Source organism: Coregonus clupeaformis, unplaced genomic scaffold (assembly GCF_020615455.1).
Source record: "Coregonus clupeaformis isolate EN_2021a unplaced genomic scaffold, ASM2061545v1 scaf1179, whole genome shotgun sequence".
Lineage (NCBI taxonomy): Eukaryota > Metazoa > Chordata > Actinopteri > Salmoniformes > Salmonidae > Coregonus > Coregonus clupeaformis.
Genome location: NW_025534633.1, coordinates 35,001 through 40,000, shown reverse-complemented (window position 1 = coordinate 40,000; position 5,000 = coordinate 35,001). Strand labels below are relative to the sequence as shown.

General features: G+C 46.8%; 1 pseudogene; it reads right to left on the bottom strand.

The window, feature by feature from the left end:
- LOC121562044 overlaps positions 1-5,000 on the bottom strand; it is a 40,299-nt pseudogene that overhangs the window by 14,559 nt on the left and 20,740 nt on the right.

Sequence of the window (5,000 nt, the reverse complement as noted above, 5' to 3'; positions counted from 1 at the left end):
ACACACAGAAACACACACACACACACACACACACACAGAAACACACACACACACACACACACAGAAACACACACACACGTCCTCACTCTGGTCCCCGGTGGAGAAGTGGAACTTGTCGCTGTACGCCGTGAAGCCGGCGGCGGTTCGAGCGCGCACGTGGAAGACGTACACGGTGGAGGGCTTGAGGCCGGTCACCACGACACTGGGGGCCTTGGTACGGTCTGATGAGTAGCCCAACTGCTCCTGCTCCTGGTGACGACACACACCCCCCCCCAATCAGATGAGGTCACTTACAACAGGGTGGGAGCAAAAGCATGCAGAAGCCACCAACAGGAGTGCTGGTCACCTCTGGCCAGTTAGCAGATGGTTTCATCCACTTACAATACAGTGAGCGTATATACGTTTAAGTGTGTGAGCCGTGTGGGAGTTGAACCGACAACTTCTGCATTGCTCCACACAACCAAAGTGTACAGAGATGTGGTCAGTGACAGTACCTTCAAAAGTGTACAGAGATGTGGTCAGTGACAGTACCTTCAAAAGTGTACAGAGATGTGGTCAGTGACAGTACCTTCAAAAGTGTACAGAGATGTGGTCAGTGACAGTACCTTATCGTAGTACTTGATCTCATAGTCCAGTATGGCGTTAGGCTGCTGTTCCACCTCCGTCCAGGAGAGGGCGATACTGTTGTCAGACGCCCAGTCCTTCCTCACCGCGCCAACCAGAGAAGGACCTGCAGGGACACATTCACAGGCCTGGGTCAAATTCATTACGTCAAATCCTCCCAAATACTCATCAATGGTTTGGAGCAGGGGAGAACGACTGCCCCCTCTCATTGAAGCCACGAAGTCCAAGGCCGACCATGGTGTTGCAGGCATTGTTTTCAGAAAACAGGATGCCCCCATAGTGAATGAGAAAATGGCAATCTTCGTGGTCAATATTTGTGTAAAACATTTTTTTTAAAGACAATCAATCACTTATTCTATTAGACCAGATGTATGTCCTTGAACCGATTATTTTTAAATCGCTCACAGAAGAAGTTATAAGGATAATTTAGTTGCTAACGGCAGCCTGCAGCACTCCGGTCGGCCTTCAAGTTGAGATATTCAACGAGAGGGGGCAGCACTGAGCTAGCCTGCAACGTCACTTACTGGAGTAGCTCAAACAGCGCATGTTATGTCTACATAAAGAGGGAGATCTGAGAGGGGGAGGGAGGGAGAGGGGGAGGGAGGGAGGGAGAGAGGGAGAGAGAGAGAGAGAGAGAGAGAGAGAGAGAGAGAGAGAGAGAGAGAGAGAGAGAGAGAGAGAGAGAGGGAGAGGAGAGGAGAGGGAGAGGAGAGGAGAGAGAGGAGAGGAGAGGAGAGGAGAGGAGAGGAGAGGAGAGGAGAGGAGAGGAGAGGAGAGGAGAGGAGAGGAGAGAGAGGAGAGGAGAGGAGAGGAGAGGAGAGGGAGGTAGAGAGGAGATGGGAGGGAGGGAGAGAGAGGGAGAGAGGGAGAGAGGGAGGGAGAGAGGGAGGGAGGGAGAGAGGGAGAGAGAGAGAGAGAGAGAGAGAGAGAGAGAGAGAGAGAGAGAGAGAGAGAGAGAGAGAGAGAGAGAGAGAGAGAGAGAGAGAGAGAGAGAGAGAGAGAGAGAGAGGAGAGGAGAGGAGAGAGAGGAGAGGAGAGGAGAGAGAGGAGAGGAGAGGAGAGAGAGGAGAGAGAGGAGAGGAGAGGAGAGGAGAGGAGAGGAGAGAGAGGAGAGGAGAGGAGAGGGAGGAGGGAGAGGAGGGAGGGAGGGAGGGAGGGAGGGAGGGAGGGAGGGAGGGAGGGAGGATCCCACTACACCCATCAAATGAGGAGACATGGGTAGAACCGGTCAGATCAGGGAGTATTTCACCCTGACGAGGGCCAATAGGAATCTGGTCTATTGCACTATGGAGACAATAGACTGGCATTTGGGATTAGGTCGTAATGAGGATGAATTACAACTCAATTTCCTTTGTCCTTTTGGGGTCAACACACGAATGAGACGAGAGGGGAGGATTAAAGTATGGCCCTCGGATGCAGAACTCTCATTTAGAACGTAGCTACTCTACTGAGCATGTGCAGAACTCTCATATAGAACGTAGCTACTCTACTGAGCATGTGCAGAACTCTCATATAGAACGCAGCTACTCTACTGAGCATGTGCAGAACTCTCACATAGAACGTAGCTACTCTACTGAGCATGTGCAGAACTCGGCTGTAATTTGAGACGTATCCTTCAGAGTTCTTCTCAACAGCTCTCCATTGTGAGAACAGGAAATGACTCTCTGGGAACTGTCATGCCTTACACTAGCTAGAACTGTCCCTCACTAGTACTACTGTATCCTCCTGCCTGCCAGTGTCAGTCTGTCTACAATACAGACTGCTTCTCCATCAGTGTCAGTCTCTCTACAATACAGACTGCTTCTCCATCAGTGTCAGTCAGTCTACAATACAGACTGCTTCTCCATCAGTGTCAGTCAGTCTACAATACAGACTGCTTCTCCATCAGTGTCAGTCAGTCTACAATACAGACTGCTTCTCCATCAGTGTCAGTCAGTCTACAATACAGACTGCTTCTCCATCAGTGTCAGTCTGTCTACAATACAGACTGCTTCTCCATCAGTGTCAGTCTGTCTACAATACAGACTGCTTCTCCATCAGTGTCAGTCTGTCTACAATACAGACTGCTTCTCCATCAGTGTCAGTCTGTCTACAATACAGACTGCTTCTCCATCAGTGTCAGTCAGTCTACAATACAGACTGCTTCTCCATCAGTGTCAGTCTGTCTACAATGCAGACTGCTTCTCCATCAGTGTCAGTCAGTCTACAATACAGACTGCTTCTCCATCAGTGTCAGTCTCTCTACAATACAGACTGCTTCTCCATCAGTGTCAGTCTGTCTACAATACAGACTGCTTCTCCATCAGTGTCAGTCTGTCTACAATACAGACTGCTTCTCCATCAGTGTCAGTCGCTCTACAATACAGACTGCTTCTCCATCAGTGTCAGTCAGTCTACAATACAGACTGCTTCTCCATCAGTGTCAGTCAGTCTACAATACAGACTGCTTCTCCATCAGTGTCAGTCAGTCTACAATACAGACTGCTTCTCCATCAGTGTCAGTCAGTCTACAATACAGACTGCTTCTCCATCAGTGTCAGTCAGTCTACAATACAGACTGCTTCTCCATCAGTGTCAGTCTGTCTACAATACAGACTGCTTCTCCATCAGTGTCAGTCAGTCTACAATACAGACTGCTTCTCCATCAGTGTCAGTCTGTCTACAATACAGACTGCTTCTCCATCAGTGTCAGTCAGTCTACAATACAGACTGCTTCTCCATCAGTGTCAGTCAGTCTAAATACAGACTGCTTCTCCATCAGTGTCAGTCTGTCTACAATACAGACTGCTTCTCCATCAGTGTCAGTCTGTCTACAATACAGACTGCTTCTCCATCAGTGTCAGTCAGTCTACAATACAGACTGCTTCTCCATCAGTGTCAGTTAGTGATGATGTATCATAATTGATGTGTCGTTAGCTGGGCTATAATTGTTGATCCCAGAAAGAGGGTTTCCGTCCCAAACAGCACACTATTCCCTACATAGTGCACTACTTTTGACCAGGGAAGTGAACTACATATAGGCCACGTGTCAAACTCATTCCAAAGAGGGCCGAGTGTCTCCCACCCTTGTTCTTGATTAATGAATTCACTAATTAGTAAGGAACTCCCCTCACCTGGTTGTCTAGGTCTTCATTGAAAGGAAAAAACTAAAACCTGCAGACGCTAGGCCCTCCATGGAATGAGTATGTGTCACCCCTGATATAGGGGATAGGGTGTTATTTGGGAGGCCGGGCAGGATTTGAATTAGAATTCGTCTGGGGTTTTATCCCCAACACATTAAGGGAGATTTGTTTGCTGCTTCACACTCATCATTTGCAAATTGCATATTAATGCCTCATTATGCTTTAAATTACGCTACATTCTTTCAGACAGAATTCCTAATTAATTTATCCTCCCCTGTTTGCAGCGTTGCCTGTCTAAACTTGAAAAGTTGGGTTTTATTCCCTAGTTTAAATGTGTTATCAATTACAAATGAAAATAAAAAATGGTGGAGTATGTAGATTATATTGGAATGTAAATAGTAATTCATCATGTTTATCTAAGAGTTGTATTATCACCAGTGAAAATGCGTTAGTAGGTAGTTCTCTGCTGCAGGAAACTAGGAGATCATTATCAAGGCGTTAGTAGGTAGTTCTCTGCTGTAGGAAACTAGGAGATCATTATCAAGGCGTTAGTAGGTAGTTCTCTGCTGCAGGAAACTAGGAGATCATTATCAATGCATTAGTAGGTAGTTCTCTGCTGCAGGAAACTAGGAGATCATTATCAATGCATTAGTAGGTAGTTCTCTGCTGCAGGAAACTAGGAGATCATTATCAAGGCGTTAGTAGGTAGTTCTCTGCTGTAGGAAACTAGGAGATCATTATCAATGAGTTAGTAGGTAGTTCTCTGCTGCAGGAAACTAGGAGATCATTATCAAGGCGTTAGTAGGTAGTTCTCTGCTGCAGGAAACTAGGAGATCGTTGTCAATGCGTTAGTAGGTAGTTCTCTGCTGCAGGAAACTAGGAGATCATTATCAAGGCATTAGTAGGTAGTTCTCTGCTGTAGGAAACTAGGAGATCATTATCAAGGCGTTAGTAGGTAGTTCTCTGCTGCAGGAAACTAGGAGATCGTTGTCAATGCGTTAGTAGGTAGTTCTCTGCTGCAGGAAACTAGGAGGTCATTATCAAGGCGTTAGTAGGTAGTTCTCTGCTGCAGGAAACTAGGAGATCATTATCAATGCGTTAGTAGGTAGTTCTCTGCTGCAGGAAACTAGGAGATCATTATCAAGGCGTTAGTAGGTAGTTCTCTGCTGCAGGAAACTAGGAGATCATTATCAAGGCGTTAGTAGGTAGTTCTCTGCTGCAGGAAACTAGGAGATCATTATCAATGCGTTAGTA